Raw genomic sequence first — 14,041 nt, forward strand, 5'->3', positions numbered from 1 at the left:
ACCCTTAAGCCAATTAATAAGACAGAGAGAAGCCGTCAAAGGCATTAAGGTGGCAGGGATCGAACAAAAGGTAGCACTATTTGCTGATGATGTTCTGGTTTATTTGAAGGAGCCTGAAAAATAATTTATAGGGTTGATGGCACTGCTGGCTGATTTTGGGAAACTATCAGAAACATATCAAAAACACAGGTTATGACTCTAAACTTTACTGAACCAAAGAACCTACAAGACAAATACAACCTCCAATGGGAAGCTGAAGCATTAAAATATTTAGGAATGACACAAATGACCTTATAAAATTATTGAGAGGAAATTATGGGCCATTATCTTTGAAGATAAAATCAAATATGCATAGGCAGAATCTTATTCCCCTTGTAAGTCTGAATTCAAGGATAAGTGAAGTCAAAATTAACATTCTTCCTCGACTCAACTACTCAACTCAACTACTCAACTACTACGACTACTACATTTTTTGGACTCTACCAGTAGAGGTAAATGACAATCAATTTAGGAAATGGGACGAATGGATTTCTCTGTTTATCTGGCAAGGACAGAAAGCAAGAATCAAATTTAATATCTTACAATTAGGAAAAGAGGAGGAATGGGACTTCCTTGTCTAGGAAACTATTGCTAAGATTAACAGCTAATTCCTTTGCTATATTAGTGTAATTGGGAGTACAAGGCCAAATGGAAGGAATTAGAATTAGGAATGACGACTAAGTTTCCGCTACAGGCCACAATTGCTGATAGAGGACTTGCAGCCCAAATGGAAGAGATAAAAAGACCCCTGGATAAATTTCACATTAAAAATATGTTAGAAAGTGTGTGGAATCCACACCATGTTAAAACATTTCAGATGGTGTGCTTATGATACAGAATTTCTTCCTAACAGAGGAGATAAAAGATTTGAATCCCGGATAAAGAAAGGACTTAAAATATATCTCTCATTTACACACAAAAGTGCACTACAAAGTCTTCATAATCTGCAGGACAAACATGGCCTAGAGCAGAATGACTTTTTCAGATACCTCCAAGTATGACATTATTTCAGTCAGAAGTAGAGATCTACAGACTTATCAAGACCAGGATCTGAGTTTTATAAAATCCTGAAATCAGCCTTCAATTCAATACCAAATAAGTCCATCTCTAGATTATACAATTCTCTCCTTTATGCTAAAAATGAAAACACCTTGTACAAAAGTGGAAAAAAGAAGCAGGAATGGGGCTTTCTGAAGAGGCTTGGGGGGAAATTTGTGGTTTTTAACAGTCCTCAACTAACTCCATAGACTGGAGAGAACACTGCTGGAAAAATATTATAAGATATTTAGACCCCACACCAGGAAAAACACAAGAATACGAGTTTGACGTGTTGGAAACAATGTGGCTCAATGGAGGCAAATCATATCCATATAGTCTTGGACTGTCCTAAACTGAGTTTATATTGGAATGGTATTCACAAAACATTAAGCATGATATTCAAGACTCAAATACCCCTGAACTTGGAAACTCTTTATCTGGGCCACATTTTGTTTTTGAAACAGAGGGACACAAAGCTGCTGCAGGCTCTTTTGACGGCAAGTATAAAATCAATCACTAGAAAGTGGCTAAATCCAGTACCACCTACATTGGAAGATTGGTATAGAATAATTTTGGAAATATTTAAAATGGAAAAGTTGACTTATTCTTTGAGGATCCAAAAAGTCAACTCCTACCAAATTTGGAATAAATGGATCACATTTATAACCCATTTATAATATAATATGTGAGCAGAGTCTGTATGACTCCACTAATGTTGCATGCTCCTTTCCTCTTCTTGATGGGAATAGTAGAAATGTAATCAATGTTTCTATTGTATATAGTTACATTTTTAATAGAGTGTGGGATGAGCATACGTAATAAAGTTAAACACGAAAATTGCAGACAGATTGAAGTAGAAGTACACATAGGCATGTAGGTTGCATACATGTGGGTGCGTAGGTGAATATAGATGTGTATGTGTGTAGGTGTGTTAAACCTGTATATGGAGGGTATAAATGGATATAGGCTATATACTCCTGGAAGTGAAGATGGAGGACTGGGTTAGGGCCCACCAGTACTGCAGTTTGTAAATACCTCTTTCTGTGCATATGCATATGTACATGTATGTAAAAAGAAACTGGAAAAGGGTTTAATGTAAAGCTATTGAAAAGGTTTTGTTAACTGCAATATTGTGTTTTCCTATTTTTTTTTTTAAAGGAGAAAAAAAATCAAACAAAATCAAATTTCAACCAAAAAGAACCCAAAATTCCCTGGTTCCAGCTCCTTAAATATTTGTTGACGTCTTTAGCTTACAATTTGTTGACGATAGTTGATGATTGTTGCTCAGACAAAACAAGGAATTTGAAGACGTCACTTGGGGTTCTGGGAAATCGTTTTTTTTTATGACATTCTGACATTTTGCAGACCAAATGGTTAACGGATGAGTCATAAAAAATAATTGTCAGATTCATTGATAATGAAAGTAATTGTTAGCTGCAGATGTATTATGCAATTTTAGAAACCTTCTAGAAAAGAATTGGATCAATACTCAAATACCAATATCAGCCAAAGTCCTGAGTTTATGAGTCAGAATTGGTATCAAAAGGGAAAAAATGGGATAAAAGTGCATAAATATTCTTGCACACATAAAAGCATTACATACAGACACACTCCCTGTTGTTTCCACTGGCTTCAATCACCTCATTTTCATTCTTTAATTCTTTCTCTTAACTGGAGTCGCTGGTTTTGGCCGGGGCAAAGCCCAGTTATTCTGACCGCAACAGCTTTAACCCGAGGCCAAGTGGGACACTCTCAATAGTATCCAAACCAGCGCATACTGTATATACTACACACCCTGGAGCACACCCCCGAGGCAGGAAAATTGGGCGTGATGCAGAGGGAGAAGCAGAGAAGGGCATGCAAACAGATATGAAATTCAGAAATGAAAGAGAAGAGAGATAGGTAGATACCTGATACTCAGAAATATACAGTAGAGAAGACAGCAATTACAAACTGTCACTGTCTTCTCTACTGTGTGTTTTTTGTAGTCAGTTTTGACTACAAAACTCAGCTTTTACAGAAGCCAAATACTTTATCAACAATAACAGCAGTAATTTACAACCACTTAGCAAAGTCTAGAATAACTGAACAATGACTGATTTGGGGCCGTTTTCACGTAACAATTCCAATTCCTGCTTTGTCTAACCAAGGGTTTTCAACACCTTGCTACGCAGACCATTGCATGTATGTACTGTATGCATGTTCAAGTGCACTTTTGCATATGTGCGTTTTATCCACCACCCAAGGACAAACTACACTAGTGAAAAAAGAAGTGGCATTGTATGTTTTCCAAATCAAGCTTCCTAACCATTCAACACTGAGACTTTTCTTGGCAATGAGACAGGTGTGAGACCTGAGCTTGGGTTTCCCTTGAGTCTGAATGGGGCTTAGTTTTTCATGTTTTATATCTCCTAGGAGCTCCTGATGGGGGAGGACCACTGCTCCTTTAAAATGACCTAAAGAAGATCTGTTAAAGTCTTCATCAAGCCTATGGCTGCTGAAATGAATACAGTTGTTGGAGGAAACCAATGACCTTGGACTGGATTTAAAGGAAGTCTGCTTTGTCTAACTGAAGGGTTTTGTTCTAAATGAGATATCCACGGTTTGGAAAATCTCTTGGTTTGTGCTATTTTAGAGGCTTGTACATCAGCACTTCCTGTAATTAAGCTCTTGAATGACAAAATGAGACATTCAGAGTCAGGTTGCTCTGTATTCTCAACACAGAGCAACTCTTCTATGAACTTGTCATTTACTTCAGTGATATATCTGACTGGAAAGATTAGAGAAGGCTGCATGCTGAGATTCATTTCCCCCAACTGCTGGGACTATTTCAAAGAGATCCTTGTGAGCATCCAGTGCCCAGATTTCTGACAGGCTGCACATATCTGGGCCTCATTCAGCCTCCCAGAGGTCTTTCGACACTATAGCGAGCTGCAGATGCACCCACTGCCATGACTGCTGAACTCAGCTGACCTCACAGCCTGCGTATCTCTACCCTACCTGGCTGTCTGTCAACACTTCTCCACAGATATGCGATAGTTGGGGAATTCAAAGGCTCCCAGGTTATCCGGGGTGACAGCTAGAGAATGGATGGGTGAATTGAAACACATCTGTTAACCACGTCTGCAAAAATAAATGTATCCTGGATGCAATTACAGATTATCTGACTTCAACTCAAATTACTACTACTACTACTTTACATATTGAATGAAATTATATCGCTGTTTTGTTTTATCACAGAAAACTGGAGAACAATGTTGATTTGGGGATTAAAATTATTAGCTTTGGCTTGAATTTGGTCTTATGAACAGTTTTACAGAGGAATTATTTTTAAATGACACCTCGGGGCTCTGAGGTCTAGTTTGCATGTTACGTTGTGTGTGTGTGTGTGTGTGTGTGTGTGTGTGTATGTGTGTGTGTGAGAAAGAGATAGCGGTGAATGAGGAGGCCTCAGGGTCCTCTAGACGTTCAGAGGTCAGAAAGTAGGCCCCTGTTTCTGGAAAATATTCAGTATCCATTTCAGAGAGAAGGGCAGGGGTTAGAGGAGCGAGACAGGAGAAGGAACAGGAGTGCACAGGGCCGCTGTTAAGTAACAAAGGCAAATATTGTCCATACAATTAGACATGGCAAGACAGAGTAGAGTTTAACTATTGTAGAGGGCAGACTGTATGCATCCTGAATTCATGGACGGTTAGTTTATGCAAGCATTTATCTTTAATGTAAAAACGCTGTAAAAACAAACCTACTGTAAAACAAAATATCTCTCAACCAGCAAATCCACTGTGTCAGCACACAGCTTAATCTGATTTTGATTATTTTTCTCAGGAATGGAGACCACATGCAGCAGTAGTTCAGCCAGCGTGAAGTACAAGTTGAAACTTTTATGTTGACTACACGAGCAGAGCTGAAACAATTAGTCATTTGATTGATGTATCAAGTGAATGAAATGAATCAGCAACTATGGTGACAATCACTTATTCAATTTGCAAGTTATCTGGTTCCAGCTTCTCAACTGTGACGTTTGCTTGTTTTCACTGATTTATATCATCGTAAACCAAATATCGTTGGGTTTTGAAGTATTGGTCGGACAATTTGAAGATGTCAACTTAGGATCCATGAAAATTGTAATTTGCATTTTTCTGTACTTTCTGACTATAACTGGACTTCACGATTCATCGAGAAAATAATCAGAATAATAAGATTCATCCCTAAACTTAAGCAATATCTTAAAACTACACAAATGAAACAATGGATGAAGTAATAAAAAGAAGGTGAGAGGATTAAAGATGATGAAGAATCAACCCAAATGTAACTACAAGCTACCATAAGGTATCGCTGATGTTAAACGATGTTGATAGTTTTAAGATTCCTGGTTCCCGGCTCATTCCATAAAAAGCCAAAGCAATGTTGAAAAATCACTTTAAAGCCAACAGTTTCCTCTCCTCCCAACTGAAATATTGTTGATGACAATACTGACAAAAGATGGTCAAAGCATTTTGTGAGAAAACTGCTCCAACAGGCCTCAGTGAAGCATATTTGAGGTCGATGGACAAAGTTATGAAAGAAGAGAATGGAGAATATTTCTGTCAGAATGATTCAGTATGAAGAGGCCCAGAGGACCAGAACCCGAGACTAATGCATTTCTTCCTCCTAAACCCTAAAAATACACACAGACACACATACACACACTAATACACACACAGTCATGTTGAGTCTATTGTGTCGATTACCATGACAGGGTCTGAAGAACTTTCCAACTACGCCCTGAGCATAAGTGCCAGGTAAGCACCAGTGTGTGTGTGTGTGTGTGTGTGTAAGGAGTGGACTTGTGAATGCGCTATTTTGAAATTAGATCCTATTAAATGAAAGTAAAGCACGAAAATCATGTTATGGGTCACTGTCGACGTCAAGAGTTAAATTAAGATATCTGCTTCCAACACAAATTACATCATCATCTATAAAACTGACTGGAAATCTCAGGTAACAGCGGCTTTCCAAAACCAATATACTTTGTAATGACATCATTTAAATATTTATTTAATATAAAACCTAGATTAAGAAAACACATACAAACTCAAGAAAAGTTTCAAGCTGAAATTTGCAATTTATGTCCATCTATATGCTGCGTTTACCTTGATTGGAAACTCAATATTCTGCTGTACAGAAAATCAGTTTTATCAATGCTGTTGAGCAATATATAATATCATGTTCCTGTTATATCAATGTTCTGTGACACTTTTACTGCGTACCAACTGCAACATGGTGATAAAAAATGTGTAGCGTGAACCTGCGGAAAATGTTTCAGCTTTGAAACCTAAACTGAGATCATTTTCCTTTTACTCATGTGGTTATCAGCAAAACAAAAGTACTTCTCTTCCCACCGCAGATCTTGATTTGGGGCAAAAAAAAGCATGCATTGACCTGATTAGTCATTTAAGAGATTTATGAGGTGCTATATACAGTAGTGGTAATGACCCACATCCCACTGCATATTTAAATCTGTTGTCTGGTGTCTGTGGACGTTCCTGTCTGGCTTCGGTCTTATCAGGGCTTTTTCTGGCTGGTAGGTGAGGCAGCCTGTCTGCTCCATCCCTCTGTTTCATCAATCCCTGATCCTCTGATACTGAGGATGAAGAGGAGGAGGAGGAGGAGGAGGAAGGGGGTAGAGGGAAGAAACAGACGGACTGAGTGGGAGGAAATGATTAAGGGCGAGATGACGGGAAGTGGCAGTTGCACAGACAGGAAACAGAGTCTTTTCTTATCGTCTTATCATGGCTGGGTCCTGCCTTGGGTACCGCATCAAAGAGGTGCACCTTGCTTTCATTTGTTGCACTCGTTTGAATTGGCTCCGTTCCAGAAACTGTAGTCGTCTTCCCTTTTTCCTTTGAGTAACAGTTCTACACCTATTATAAAGAGGTCAGCATGGGAATTAAGTTTATACTTTTCTGGTAGCAGCTCCCCACTATGTTAACTCTCCTCAGTGTCACTTCTAACCTTCTTACACTGTGTGTTAAGCTCAGATTCATCCAAAGCTGCTAGTAAGACTTCATTGGCTTGTTTAAAGTTTGCTGTATGACTCAACCAACAAAATAAAAAGTGCTCCGGTGAGCAAATATGTTTTTTAGAATGAAAAGGCTCCTGAAAATCACCCGCTGTAGACAAAATTTTCCAGCATTCAGGTGATGGATGGTGTTCATTTCCAACCTTAATTTGCAGCGCTCCACATCTCATTACTGTCTATTCAAAAATTGACGAAAAAAGGCTCACATTTGTGTATAGTTGTGTGTGTGTGTGTGCCTGTGAGTGTGTGTGCTTCAGACAGGCCAAAAATGTACAGGATCCCCCACAGTGCAGTACATCTCCACAGGCCAAATATAAGCGACTTACACAAGCCTCATTTAATCTAATAGACAATGTTTTGAAAAACAATACCCTGTATTTTGGCTGTAATGCGTCAAAGCTGGATGACAGTGACGTTCTCCTGCCTAATAGACTGCCGGGGAGGTCTATGACTCGGGAGGAGAGAATGATGGAGAGACATAGAAACGGGAGGAATGGGAGAAATAGCGCTGACTCACTGGAATGAAACGGGGGCCTCGTGAACCCAACCCACAATATTTGATTTGCCTATTGTGGTCTGGCAAGGCTCAATAGAGACAGGCATCATCTTAAGTAGGCCTGTGTGACATGTGACTGACAAGTGTTCTCCTTGTCTGAAACATCAACTTGGACTATTTGTACACTTTGCTCAACAAATGTGGGCTTTGGCTCCAATATTCTAACTGGAAAAACATGGCGGCTATACTCTGCAAAGAAAAAAAAAATCTGTTTCTGAATAACATGAGGTGAGAAACATGCCTTGCAGTTGCAGAATTATGCTTCATTTTACATCCACAATGGCTATTTAAATTTAAGTACGTGTTTACGATATTTGAGAGTTGGGCAGCTCCAGAGGATTTTCTGATTCGGCCAACTTCAAACTGTGCTCAATTGATTCTCTGTGGATGACTACAGGACTAAAATCCCCTGGCAAGATTTTTTTGCAAGATTTAGGTTGACTTTACATATTTATAGACATACTGCACTTATATAGTATATCTATAAATTAAGCACATACAGTACATTCTCATGCACACACTCAGTTTACAGTCTATAATATGACCGCTCTGACTTACAGTACATATGACAACCATGTAAAGACCCGCAGCTGGTCCATAAACTCTGTTTGTATGAGTTTGTGGGTGAATAATGAGCGTGAAAGTGTGTGTTTTGCTGGTGTGTCGGGCACATTAGGAGTCATTGGAACTTTTCGCTGAAGAAACAGAGGAAAATAACCCACCTGCTAGTCCAACTTATACAGATTTCAGTCCCAGAAACACACAGGCTGGCTGAGCAGAAAGCTCCTTTTATTAAATGGCCAGTAAACCATTCCAATATCTGTTTTGACCCAGATTCAAGAAGAGCCTAACCAACAGTCAGGTAAAAACATTATTGGGAATAACCACCAGAAAGAGCCACATTCTTTCTTTCAATCCCTTGACTTAGGGTTTTTTCCCCTCTTTCTTCTGCTTTTTTCCTCTCAATCTTCCATCTTTCTCCCACTTCTTTTCTCTCGTCATCTCTCTTCACATGCTGCCAATCTGTCTGTGTCTTATGCAACTATGAAGGCAGATTGACACAGTGAGGCCGCCAAGTCCAGTTTAGTGCTCAGTGTTCCTTTGCCAAAGCTGGGCCTGCCTGCACAGAGCGAGAGGGGGTTTTATCTGGCAACACATGGCAACCCAAAGAACCAAGAAGAACGCAAATTCTTCAGGATAAACGATCAGACAAAAAACAAGTGATGGCGGGGATTTTTAACTGGCTATTACAGCTACAGTCGTTTCTCTCCCTGTATTTTTATGGTTGACACTCGTATCCAAAGCAACTTATAATAAAAGCAACAATGGAAAAAGCCATAATTCCTGGATCAACAAGATTACAAGCAACCGATAGTATAAAATGAAAGGCCTTGAGCTATACTGCCCTGAGGGTATTTGGTCATGTACAAGGCAAATACATTGAAAATAAATAAAATGTTAACAAGAGCAGACTTTTTCAGAGCAATTAAAATAAATAGAGGGGAAGTTAACATGATTCAGTTTGGAGAAGGTGATGTCAACAATCTCTATCTGTTATTCCTCAAGGGCCTGAAAACATTTACTGAAAGTTATCAATCAGCTCTTTTATAAAAAGGTCAGGAAAGTGCTGGAAAACTACAAGGCGAGTGATGTCATCAGGTACCAGGTCATGTCTGATGTGAGGTTGAGGAGAGACAGATCCTGAAATGGGGCGCTATGAATCATCGTGACAAAGTGCTGCACTCTTAATAAACTCATAGTATATGACATTTAACCTTTATCTACGATATTTTACACGCAGATACAGCCAAGATATGGTCATTTATATCAGTAGAGAAGGACTTTGAGTGCTCTTTGAAGAGCTTTGAATGCTCAGTCTGTTGCTTGGTTTTGTTAATGTATCCTTTAATCTGGTATTTCCTGATCTAAATCAAGGAACTTGTTGTTAAATTTAGACTATTTTATTTCAGCAAAGTTCTCAGACAGTTTCATTATGTCATGGCACTAATGCTTTGAGATATTTGCAGTGGTTTGTAGAAAAGTGTGTTATATTGCTTGTTTTCCGTCATTGAAAAGAGGTATCATGCTAGCTTACAAGGGTTTTTTATTCAAGTGATATTCAAGCCAAAAGTCCTCTGTAGCTTCCAAAGAATTGCTTTTCAGATCATGTAACTATCTGAAATCCCCTTTTTACTGCAGAATCGAGGGGAGCAGTGTCGGATAATTTTCCGAAACTGATAATCCGACAATCATGCTGACTGCAGTGGCCAGATATGCGGAGGTGTGAAAGTATTCAGAATTTGAACTTCTTTCTCAAGCTCTCTTTTTTTATTCTTCATACAACTACTTCCATAATTTCACAACCAAGATCAGCGCCACAAGTACACAAGGAGAGACTGACCGCAAGCTTATCCTCATTTGTATGATTCATCGTATTTGTATGACAGTAGGCTTTCCGCTCTGTCTTTAAGTGTGGCCATTCAGAGCAGCTAACACTTTTACCTTTAGACCTACATTTGAAGCATACTGAGACCATGAGACAGAATGGCACTTATGTGTGACTTATCTGTCTACACATCAGCCCAGAGCACTCCACTTTACTAACTATAAGGATATCTATACTGTCTACTTATTTGGTATGTTTAAAGTCTGTGTAAAGGAAAATCAGAGATTTCTTTTTAAACACATTATTATTAAAGACTGTGAACTATGTAGTACTAAATTTTCTGTGTTCAGGATTTTTCGGGCGGGCCTGAAATGGTGGCTCGATGATGTAGGGGGGTTACTAGCATGACCCCTCCCCCACTATATAAACACTAGAGCTCACATACTCATGGTTACTATTTTTACACTACGTAGCATTACAAACTTTAATCGGAGACAACTGGGATTCACTTCGGATAATCCGCTGTTACTGGTGAATGGGGCCATTTTCGGTCAACGTTAGCAGTCAAGCAATTATTTTAAACCCAGATACAGCATCTGTGGATGGGTGGAGCCGCCAGCGGCTTCGGCTTCAGCTTCAGCACCGGCTGCCTGGTTAGGAGGATGCGAAGAGTCACTGGACACGGAGCCACGGACACTTCAGCACTGGCTGTGCGACTGGGAGGTCTCCAGCCTGAGGGAGAGCATTTGCCGGGCAGCACTTCACCAAAAAGCACGTGAGAGGCAGTTGCTCCAAGGATGACGGCCACAATGAAGCCACCAAGTGGCTCGTAACGTTACTTTATTTTTAAAATATTATCCATGTTGCTTGCCTTACACTTACGAACAAGGCCTATTTTAAATTGTGTATTTTTATTCAGGAGTTCAGTATGAGCGTTGTTAACTCAGAGGCTGTTCAGTTCGGCTGTGCTTTCAGCACCTTCAGCAGACACACCGCCAGCGTTTCAGAGCAGAAAATACTGCTTATTTTCCACAATTTTGAAACCTAATTTTATATACTTTATGACTTTTTAATCATTCAAATTTGGCTGGGTGGTTAATTACACATTTTTCTATGGTGTTACAAACTCAGAACACATATTTATTATTGCTCTACATAGACTTTAAGTCTTTGTTTACATATTTTCTGTAAATATAGTTCAACATTAAATACAATCTTTCCATAAACTAAGCAAAAAAAAAAATCATTACTGACGCTATACATAATGATGCTTGAAACCTATGATGTATTAGGTGAGAAGGGAGACAGCAGACAGACAGTCAGAGAGACAGACAGAGACAAAGAGTGCTGGAGGAGAGCCCTGTCTCTACATGCACGGCTGGTGGAAAAATGTTTCTCTTAATGGATCCCAGCTTTCTACAGCACTTAGAACAGCCAAGACCAGCCAAGGGACTAAAATATGGCATTATTATTATTATCCTGCAATTATCAATTATCCTCTCTCTCTTACTTTCACTGTCTCTTTCTCTCTGACATGCACAAACACACACACACACACACTTCTACACGCATGCACACACACCCCTAATTTTCCCTTAGATGAGTACACAGGAGCACAAACACAAGGAGGCACGTGTATGGGCAATAGCACAAAATAACTAATTACATGCGCTCATACACCGCAAAATTCCCCACTCTACACACTCACACACTAAGACAGTTGCCCTACAGTTCAGTTGGTACACGATGACAGTCGGATATGCGCATTGTAGATTAGTGTTAGCAGAACCATCATTTATGTAGCTAATGGAAACAGACGACAAGCGCTCCTTTTTTTCTCTTTCCAGTCAGATTCAGACAGACGATAAAAAACCCAGAGATCAGGCTATAAATCACAGACGGCCCACTTTTTTTTTTTTTTCTTTTTTTTTTTTCTTTGCATCACTTCCTCGATCATGTGAAGACACACATTAAACGTCAGACTGAATCTGTCAGGTGTGGGGTGGTTTCTAGAGCACTAGTTGATCTGCAGCGTCTGGGACTGTATCTGCTAGGCTCATCTATCTTTCCAACAAGTCTCAGCTCCGTGTAGGCTGCACATAGCTCTCCACTTACTCATACATCGATCAAGTCGGCCTACGGACTCTCACCTTGCAGATGGCACACTGGAAAGAAATACAGGAAATCTAGATCTGCAATGCATATTATCTTGCAAAATATAACAAGACTGATTGTTGGCTGCAATAAGTGAATAACACTGAAATTTAATATTTTATTTTAATCAGACTTTGGATCATTAACAGTGTTTGGAAGCCAAAGTTAAGAGCCTGAGCAGTACGTCCTGCATTCTTTAAAGTCGTCTTTGGATGATTCAGACTACTGCATCACTTGATAAATCACCCAAAACATTCAGAGTGTTTGTGAATAATGATAAGGCACTTATGTTCCACCAGAAATCCTTTTCTTGGTATTGTTGTGGTCTTTAGCAGCTGGGACGCAGCCAGAAGTCTCCTTATCAGCACTTTAACTAAGTAGGGCGAGCTGAAAACCTGTCCTGAGGGCCGAGCTTTCAGCGCTAAGCTGGAGGATACAATCCAAGGCTATTAGCTTGAAACAGCGATGGAGTGGAGGGTAAACCTGCCAAAACCTAGCTTACCTATCTTTTGTCTGCTAAACCAGGCTGACATGTTTTTTTAGTATGATACATACAGTAGTTTCAACTGTAGCAACAAAATGATAAAGGTATTAAAGTGAAAAAACATAAATTAGAACTCAAACTGAGTTATTTGCCTTGTGATGATCACTGACAGGATATACTCTTCCTTTTTATTTAACAGCACATCACTGACTTTAAGCAAGTGATGCTGCAGCCATCAGTAACAAGTCATTTGGACAGCTTGTACTGCTGTTTCATCATGTGATTGTGTTTGTGTGAGGTTTTCTGATTCTTCTGATTTCAGTGCACCCAGTCATAACATCTATTTTGTATTTTTGTCACCATGCCATGATGTAAGCCATCTGGCCTTCTGTATGTGTGGTTTTGCATCAGCAGACTGCAAAACAGCACTAAGTAGCTTAACAACAGTGCAACAAGCACAAAGACAGGCTTCAGGATTTTTTAGCAAGTATGTAGACCCTAAAAGCACCTGAATTGTGGCCAAAGAATACCGCAGATAACACTCACAAAGTTCCTAACTGAAGGCAGATCTGAGGCATGAGCAGAGGTGTGTGTGTTTATACAGGACCAGCCCCTATACCACCAACACGGCTTTTACAGCTGGTCTGTTTGGACTTGACGGATGAACTGTGCCATATGTCCTCTGTGCATGTGTGTTTGAGTGTGTGCGGTTAGGTGTCGGGCAGCTCAAATCAACAAACCATAAACAAGCTAACATTCTGACTCCTTGTAACCCCACGTAACCCCAAAATCCCTGCCTCCGAAAATAAATTCATTTTGAAACCTGTTATGATTCTGTTAAGACCCCAAACTGTCATGAATAATGAAGTAAAGCATAAGGAGTACAGCACAAAACCTTATCAGTAAGTCTGAAGCAATTCATATACACACAGAAAGCTTAATGTATAATACGCTGCCCACGCATCCCTAACACCAACTGATTCTTGGCCACAATTCTTGTCTTGACTTATGTGTCTTGCTCTCTGTTCCCCTTTTAAAAACCTACAGTATCTCTAAGTGTTGCTCCACTCAGGTAACAGTAGGGGCACGTGTGTATGTATATTACAGTGTATGCATGGGTTTCTGCGTGTGTGTGTGTGTCTGCATGCGTGCATGTGCTCACTCCTTATAGTATTTTTATCACTGGAAACTCCTGAACAATTAGCGGCTTCCCCTCACTATCTACTGGTGTGTAATTTAGAGGAAGCAGCAGTAACAGCAAGGCCACGCAGGGCCTCATTAACATCAGCCTTCCTAAGCCACAATCATTCCCTGCACACACAC

The 14,041-nt window shown here is 39.7% G+C and overlaps 1 protein-coding gene across 8 annotated transcripts in view; it reads right to left on the reverse strand.

The window, feature by feature from the left end:
- The window catches only part of svep1 (sushi, von Willebrand factor type A, EGF and pentraxin domain containing 1), a 123,021-nt gene that overhangs the window by 102,332 nt on the left and 6,648 nt on the right, over window positions 1-14,041 (reverse strand). The window lies entirely within an intron of this gene.

This window comes from Thunnus albacares, chromosome 22, assembly GCF_914725855.1.
Source record: "Thunnus albacares chromosome 22, fThuAlb1.1, whole genome shotgun sequence".
Taxonomy (NCBI): domain Eukaryota; kingdom Metazoa; phylum Chordata; class Actinopteri; order Scombriformes; family Scombridae; genus Thunnus; species Thunnus albacares.